General features: G+C 41.1%; 1 pseudogene; it reads right to left on the reverse strand.

Moving 5' to 3' along the window:
* Positions 1-7,871: 7,871 nt before the first annotated feature.
* LOC118654360 lies at positions 7,872-9,267 on the reverse strand (annotated as a pseudogene).
* Positions 9,268-9,468: the final 201 nt, after the last annotated feature.

Below are 9,468 nucleotides of genomic sequence, written 5' to 3' on the forward strand. Positions count from 1 at the left end.
AAATTGAAACAACCATCAACCCCCCCCCCAAATAAATAAATAAAAGCCCCCAAACAGATGGCTTCACCAGTGAATTCTACCAAATTTTCAAAAAAAGATTTAAAACATATCCTTCTCAAACTCTTTCAAAATTAAAGAAGAGGCAATACTTCCTAAAACATTATATGAGACCAATTATACCCCTGCTACAAAAACTTGGCAAAGATACCACAAAAAAAGAAAACTACAGACCAATATCTTTGATTAATACAGATGCAAAATTCCTAAACAAAATACTAGCAAATACAATACAATAGCACATCAAAAAAATAACACATCATGATCAAGTGGGGTTCATTCCAGGGGCACAAGGATACTTCAACATATGCAAATCAATCAATCTAATAAACTGCATTTACAAAAGAAATGATAAAATCATATCAATAGATGTAGAAAAATCATTTGATAAGATACATCATACATTTATTATTGAAACACTCAAAAATAGGATTAGAAGGAAAGTACCTCAACATTATAAAGGCCATATATGATAAACCCTCAGATAATATTATACTCAACGGTGAAAAACTGAAAGCTTTTCCTCTAAGATTAGGAACAACACAAGGATGTCCTCTCTAACCACTCTTACTCAACATAGTGCTAGGTTTATTAGCCAGAGCAATAAGGCAAGAGAATGAAAATAAAAGGCATTCAAATTGGGAAGAAAGGAGTAAAATTATTACTTTTTGTGGATGACATGATTCTGTGTATAGAAAACCCTAAAATCTCTATCAAAAAAAAAAAAAACCAAACTATTAGAAACAATAAAAAAAAAAATAGGTTGTAGGATAAAAAAAAAATCAATGTCCAAAATTCATTGCCATCCTGTATACTAACAAAAAACTACATAAAATAATTGAAAAAATAATTTATTTTGCAATTGCAACCAAAAGAATAAAATATATAGGAATCAACTTTAAAAAGAACATGAAATACCTATATAATGAAAATTATAAAGCATTATTTTAAATGATTGTAAAAACAAACACAGCAAAATGGAAAAATACCCCATGTTCATGTATTGGAAGAGTCAACATAGTTAAAATGGCCATATTACTTAATGCAATATACAGATTTAATGCAATCCTCATCAATATCCCAGATGTCATTTTTAAAGAAATAGAATGAGAAATCATCAGATTTGTATGGAACCACAAACAACCCTGAATATCAAGGTAATCCTGAGAAAAAAGTAAAAAGCTGGAGGTATCATGCTACCTGACTTCAAATTATACTACAGAGCTATGCTTAATCAAAAACAGCATGGTATTGGCAGAGAAACAGACACACATATCAGTGGAACAGCATAGAGAGCCCAGCTATAAAACCACATGTATATGAAAAGATACTTTTTGACAAAGGAGCCAGAAACACACAACAGAGTAAAAATAGTCTCTTCAATAAATGGCACTGTGTTTTTTTGTGGGGTTTTTTTGGAAGATGGTGACCAGCAGGAAGGTAGGGAGGGAGAGAGTGTGAGAAAGTGAGAGAGCAATAGAGGAGTGTGTGGATGTGAGTGGTGTATGTGTGTATGAGCTAGGGACAGTTAGATCCTGCAGGTCTTCCAAGGGGCTGCCAAACCGGGCAGTCTTAGATGGCAGGGCCCCGCTGCCACTGTGGACACTCTGGGGGCGGCCAGTGCGGGCACAGAGACCACACCATCTTGAAAAACAGAGCTGCTTGAGACTAAGATCCTGGCCTCAGGACCACCCAGTCTGGTCTCAGATGTAAACTGGGACCCTGCAGCCACTGGGCACGGAGACCTGCGACCACACCTGCAGACCCACAGACACCAAGAATCCAGACATCCCAGCAGCAGATTTCTATGAGTCACAGAGCCCATCCCCCTCCCCTCAGGCTCAGGGCAGCTCCATAGGAACTGCTAGACCTGCCCCTTGCACAGGGCCGCAGCACCACTACAGGAATTTGAGCCTGGGCACATGTGGACACTGGGAATCTGTTCCCCGCAATGCAATCGGGTGACCAAACCCCATGCCCATGCAGGGCAGCAGTGCCACCTGACTTTGATTCTGGGCAAGTGCACACAGAAGTCTGTTTTCCACAGTGCAGGAGTGGACCTGCTGCAGACACAGTGTGACTGTGCAACCCCATCCCCCAAGCAGACCTGGGACCCTGATTCTCCGCACAAGAGGCAGCACTGAGCACCAGTGACTTGACTCTGTTTCTCATGGTGTGCGCCTGGGATCCCTGATTCCCAGTGCATTCACACTAAGAGCCAGTGACTCCAATTCTTGGCACATGCACACACAGGGACCCTGATTCTTGGCGCAAGACCACACCAAGCAACAGAGACTCTGATACTTGATTCTTGGTGCAGGCACAGGGGAACTCTAACTCCTGGCACACTCTAGGGGACTCTGATTTTTGGCACATGCCAGCGGGGTCTCTTTCAGTGCAGCGCAGGCAGGGTCCCTGATTGTAGGTGCATGCACGAGGCCACACTGAGCGCTGTTGACTCTGATCCTGGGCTAGTGTGGCTCCCACCAACCCACGGCAGCCACATGTCTTGGGGCCATAGCTATTCAGTGACACTCAGGTGGTATGAAGCTCCCACTGCACACAGCCCAGGACCATGCAACTCAATATTTGAACCTTCTGGTGATAGTCAGAATGGGGAGATGACACAATTCCCAGAGGAAAGAAAATGAGGAGTCTCCAAGAAAGGAAATAAGTGAAAAGGAAGCATGCAACATGACAGAAAAAGAATTCAGAGTAATGGTCATATAGTTCATATACCAGATGGATGAGAAAATCAACAACCTATGCAAAAATCAGGAAGAAATCAAAAGTGATATAGCTACAATAAAAAAAAAAACATCATGGAAGGTTTCAACAGTAGACTAGAAGAAGCAGAGGACTAAATTAGTGAGTTAGAAGATAAGGTATAGAAACAAGCACAATCTGAATAACAACTGGAGAAAAAAAATTAAAGCAGAAGAGCCTAAGGGAGCTTTGGGACAACACAAAATGAAGTAACATACGTATAATAGGGCTGCCAGAAGGACAAGAAGAGCAGCAAGGATTAGAAAATATATTTGAAGAAATAATGACAGAAAACTTCCCAGATATGGGGAAGAAAAAAGTTGCACAAGTACAGAGTCCCAAGCAAGATGAATCCCAAAAGACCCACACCAAGGAACGTAATAATTACAGTGGCAAATGTTAACGACAAAGAGAGAATCTTAAAGGCTGCAAGAGAGAAACAGATAGTTACTTACCAAGGATCCCCCATCATATTTTCAAATAATTTCTCAACAGAAACACATCAAGCTAGAAGGGAATGGAAGGAGGTATACAAAGTGATACAAAACAAAGGACTGAATCCAAGAATACTCTACCAAGCAAGACTATTAATCAAAATTGAAGGGGAAATCAGGAGCTTTGCAGACAAAAAAAAAAAAAAAGGCTAAAAAAGTTTATCACTACCAAGCCAGCAATGCAAGAAATGCTAAAGGGAATGCTGTAAAAAGGGAGGAAGGAACACATGCAGAAAGTACAGAAATGGCTACAAACAAGTACCTCTCAATAATAACATTAAACATAAGTGGACTAAATGCTCCAATAAAAAGACATTGAGTGAGTGAATGGATAAGAAAACATGACCCACGTATATGCTGTCTACAGGAGACCCATCTCAGAACAAGGAACTCACACAGACTGAAAGTGAAGGGATGGAAAAATATAGATCAGGAAAATGGAAATGAAAAAAAGGTGGGGTAGCAATACCTATATATGACAAAATAGACCTCAAAGTAAAGACCATAACAAGAGACAATAAAGGCCACTTAATAATTCTAAAGGGATAGATACAACAAGAGGATATAACTCTGTTAAACTTTTATGCACCCAATGCAGGACCACCCAAATACATAAAAAAACTTCTGGAAGATATCAGAGGAGAGATTGACAGCAACACAATCATAGTGGGAGACTTTTAACATCACTGGATAAATCCTCTAGACAAAAAATTACCAAAGAAACATCAATCTTAAACATCTCACTAGATCAGATGCACTTGACATCTTTAGAATATTCCATCCCAAAACTACATAATATACATTCTTCTCAAGCACACATGGGACATTTACAAAGATAGACCACATTTTGGGACACAGGCAAAGTCTCTCCAAATTCAAGAGGATTGAAATCATATCAAGCATCTTCTCAGATCACAGTGGCATAAAATAGAAATCAAGTACTGTAAAAATGGTCACAAAAATTCAAACACTTAGAGGCTGAATAGCACACTATCAAACAATAAGTGGGTTACCAAAGAGATAAAAGATTAAATAAAATACATCCTGGAAACAAATGACAATTAGAACACAACAATCCAAAATCTTTGAGACACAGTGAAAACAATCCTGAGAGGGAAGTTCATAGCATTACAGACCTACCTCAAAAAAAACAACAAAAATTGGAAATGAACCATCTAACTCTGAAACTTGAAGAATTAGAAAGAGAGCAACAAGAAAAACTCGGTGTGATCAGAAGGAAGGAAATAATAAAGATCAGAGTGGAAATAAATGACATAGAGAACAAAACAAACAAACAAACAAACAAACAAAAAACAGTATAAAAGATCAATGAAACCAAGAGCCGGTTCTTTGAAAGGACAAACAAGATTGATGAACCTCTAGCCAGACTCACCAAGAAGCAAAGAGAGAGAACCCAAATAACAAAATCAGAAATGAAAGAGGTGAAATAACAACAGAACCCAGAGAAGTACAAAGGATTGTTAAAAAATACTATGAGCAACTTTACTCCAACAAACTGGTTAACCTAGAAGAAACTGACATATTCCTAAAAAAATACGACCTTCCAAAACTCAACCAGGAGGAATCAAAAAATCTGAATAGGCTGATAACTATGGAGGAAATTGAAGCAGTAATTAAAAAAACTTCCAACAAACAAAAGCACTAGACCAGACGGCTTCACAGGAGAGTTTTATCAAACATTCAAAGAAGAAATAAAACCTATCTTCCTCAGACTATTCAAAAAATTCAAGAGGAAGGAGAACTTCCAAGCTTGTTTTTTAAGCCAACATTACCCTAATCCCAAAACCAGTTAAAGACAATACAAAGAAAGAGAATTACAGACCAATATCCCTGATGAACATAGATGCCAAAATCCTCAACAAAATTCGAGCAAATTAGATTCAGCATTACATTTGAAAGATCATACACCATGACCAATTGGGATTTATCCTGGGGATGCAAGGATGGTACAACATCCACAAATCAATAAATGTGATACACCACATAAACAAACTGAGAGATAAAAACCATATAATCATATCCATTGAAGCAGAAAAAGCATTTGACAAAATCCAACACCCTTTCTTGATAAAATCTCTCAGCAAGGTGGGAATAGAAGGATCATAATTCAACATAATAAAAGCCCTATATGACAAACCCACAGCCAACATCATACTCAATGGGCAAAAACTAAAACAATTTCCCCTAAGAACAGGAACAAGACAGGGATGCCCCCTCTCACCACTCCTCTTTGACATGGTACTGGAAGTACTAGCCATTGTGATCAGACATGAAGAATAAACAAAAGGCATCCAAAATGGAAAAGAAGAAGCAAAACTGTCCTTATTCACAGATGACATGATATTGTACATAGAAAACTCTAAAGACTCCATCAAAAAACTACTAGACTTTATAAATGAATTTGGCAATGTATCAGGATACAAAATTAGCACCCAGAAGTCTATGGCTTTTCTATACATTAATAATGAACTCACAGAAAGAGAAATTAAAGTAGCAATCCCATTTACCATTGCAGCAGAAAAATTAAGATACCTAGGAATAAACTTAACCAAGGAGTCAAAGGACCTGTACTCAGAAAATTTCAGGATGCTTTTTAGAGCATCCTGAAAGATAGAGGAAGACATGAACAAATGGAAGAATATACCATGTTCATGGATTTGGTAGAATCAACATCATTAAAATGTCCATACTACCCAAAGCAATCTATAAATTCAACAGAATCCACATTAAAATGCCAATGGCATACTTCAAAGACCTAGAACAAGTTCTCCAAAAATTCATCTGGACTAAAAAAAGACCCAAATAGCTGCAGCAATCTTGAGAAAGAAGAACAATGTTGGAGGGATCACAATACCAGATATCAAGCTATACTACAAAGCCACTCTTCTCAAAACTGCCTGGTACTGGCACAAGAACAGACATATAGACCAGTGGAACAGAACAAAGAACCCAGAGATTGACACAAGCCACTATGCTCAATTAATATTTGACAAAGGAGGCAAGAGCATACAATGGAGACAAGACAGTCTCTTCAATAAATGGCTTTGAGAAAACTGGATAGATACTTGCAAAACAATGAAACTAGACCACCAACTTACACCATACACAAAAATAAACTCAAAAATGGATAAAGGACTTAAATGTAAGATGGGAAACCATAAAAATCTTAGAAGAAGCCATAGGCAACAAAATAGTAGACATTTGTCATAGCAATACCTTTACTGATACAACTCCTAGGGCAATGGAGACTAAGGAGAAAATAAACAAATGGGACTGCATCAAAATAAAAAATAAAAACTTCTGCACAGCAAAAGAAACCATCAACAAAACAACCAGAAAGCCCACTGCATGGGAGAACATATTTGCCAATGTTATCTCTCATTAGGGTTTAATCTCCAACATTTTCAGGGAACTCATACAACTTAACAAGAGGAAGATAAACAATCCAATCAAAAATTGGGCAAAGGACCTAAATAGACACTTTTCGAAAGAGGACATTCAGAAAGTCAAGAGACATATGAAAACTTGCTCAAAGTCACTAATCATCTGAGAGTTGCAAATCAAAACAACAAGGAGGTACCAGCCCACACCTGTCAGAATGGCTATCATCAACAAGTTAACAAATGAAAAGTACTAGAGAGGTTGTGGAGAAAAAGGCACTCATCTTCACTGCTGGTGAGAATGCAGACTGGTGCAGCCACTGTGGAAAACAGCATGGCATTCCCTCAAAAAATTAAAAATGGAACTGCCATTTGACCCAGTAATACCACTTCTAGGAATATATCCCAAGAAAACAGAAAAAACAATCAGAAAGGATATATGCACCCCCATGTTCATAGCAGTGCAATTTACAATAGCTAAGATTTGGAAACAGCCTAAATGCCCATCAGCAGATTAATGGATTAGAAAACTGTGGTACATCTACACAATGGAATACTATGCTGCTGTAAACAAGAAGGAATTGTTACCATTTTCAACAGCATGGATGGATCTGGAGAGCATTATACTAAGTGAAATAAGCCAGTCAGTGAAAGATAAATACCACATGATCTCATTTACTTATGGATAATAATGAACATTACAAACTGTTGAACAAAAATAGAGGCAAAGAAGCATCAAGCAGACTGTAAAACTACAGCAGGAAGGTAGGGGAGGGTTGGTGGGGCAAGAGATCACCCAGGGGACTTGTATGCATGCATATAAGCATGACCAACAGACGCAAGACACTGGGGGCAGAGGGACGAGGGCAAGTGCCGGGTGGTGAGGGCTGCTGGGGTTTTTTTTGTTGTTTTTTTTAAGCCTAAAGGACAGTAGTCTGTCTCCATTCTTGTTCTTTGGAATTTTTTCATCATTGGATAAAAGGATACGTACATTGGGTCAATCCTCTCGAGATACAATATTCCAGCTGCACCCATGTGATAAAGACAGTGCCCCTCAGAGGGAGAGAGCCAACAGATGGGGAGCAGGGAATTCTGAAAACCAAAGCAATGACAGAGATGCTAAGCCTTTCCTTCATATGTCTGACACCCCTCTTCAGGCGGCCTGCAGGCCAGGTGTCTGCTGGACCTTTACCACTTGATGTCCTCGCAGGCTGCCCTGGGCCCTGCTAGGCAGTGTGAAGGGCTGCCTGGGCCCGGGGTGTCGCTGCCCCCACCCCCACCCCAGCCACTCCTGGTACAGCTCCTGCACATGGGCGTTGGTCTCCAGGGGCCACACCAGGATGGTAGCGTAGATGCCTTCCATCTGCTGCAGCAGTGCCTTGTCTGCAAACCCATTGTCCACCTGGGCCTGGTCCCTGCTGCATAGGCATGCCTGGCACAGGCCAGGACCTTCATGAAGTGGTAGGATCTCCACAAAGTGGTAGGGGAACTTGCCCCTCTACAGCTTCGAGACCACTTCTGGATGTTTCAAAGCCGTAAGCAGCCTCAAAGCATAGCAGAACTTCTTCATCCCTTTGAAGGGTGACCTCCTGGAAGTCTTTGTTCCTCAGGGTGCCATAGGTTAGCACTCCCACGTCTTCGTTGAACAGATCCTTGGCCATGTGCCTGAGGATGTGTGCCAGGTACCCATCAGAGCTGGCACTCTCATGGAGCCTCATCTCCTTCCCCTTCTTGTCTCCAAACAGAGTGTCTACGGCGGCGTCATTTGAGGTGAGGTCACTTTGCTCCATTACCTGGACAATTTCTCCCTGGGAACTATATAAAGCTATGGGAACATCTTCTCATAGGGCCTCTAGTTTCTTGTCATAACACGGAGCCACAATGATGTGGAAAATCTTGTCTGGGGACAGGTCCTGCCGTCTGGTGAAGTAATCCTTCACCAGAGAGCCCATGATCTGCTGGGGAGACTTGGCCGTGCAGAGGTGGGGGTGATGGGGTGACCCAGCACATGCTCTGCATATCTGTCCCAGGCAAGGCAGGCGGAGGTCAGCATGGGTAGCCGGGGCTCTTCCTCATGGTGCTGGCAATACTGACACACAAATTCCTTCTGACTCTCTAGGATGCTGAAGTCCGCCGCTACCTTCATGTCATAGACAGTGGACCCCAAGGCTTTTGAGAAAGTCGCAGAGCCTTCTGGATGCATTAGTGACACTGAGGCTGAATTTAGCAGCAAAATAAGGCAGAGACTAAGGACACACAGACACTGCTAGCACCTTGTGCTATTAGGTATCACATTTCTTATTAAGGTTCAGAACACGGAAGAAGTCCTTGGTGTTCTGTTGAGAAACTTGGACTCCTTCGTCTGTGGTCACACAACTGTCACACTCCAGGCAGTCACTCAGATATATCTTGGCATCGGCCAACTTAGGGAGTTCTCCCTTCTCTCCATTCTCCTGAGCTGGACTCCAGATGTTGTTTGTGGCATTCTCTTGGTCATCAGTTTTTGTTTTTTTACTACATTCCTTCCATGTGCAGTGATCACACTTCATCTGGAGCAGGGCTGGCGGGGGCCAGCTTGAATGACTTGGAGGAAGTACAGGGAGAGCAGTCAGTCACTGCTGGTCACTGCTGCTGACAGTATCCTTTCTTCCTTGTGGAGCTTCTAGAGAGGAGAAGTGGCCGCAGTGCCTGAGGCCGAGTTCCAGGAGGCCGGCAGCACTGTCGTGATCATGCCAGAGGCACTGGTCCAT

This window comes from Myotis myotis, unplaced genomic scaffold, assembly GCF_014108235.1.
Source record: "Myotis myotis isolate mMyoMyo1 unplaced genomic scaffold, mMyoMyo1.p scaffold_m19_p_4, whole genome shotgun sequence".
Classification (NCBI taxonomy): Eukaryota; Metazoa; Chordata; class Mammalia; order Chiroptera; family Vespertilionidae; genus Myotis; species Myotis myotis.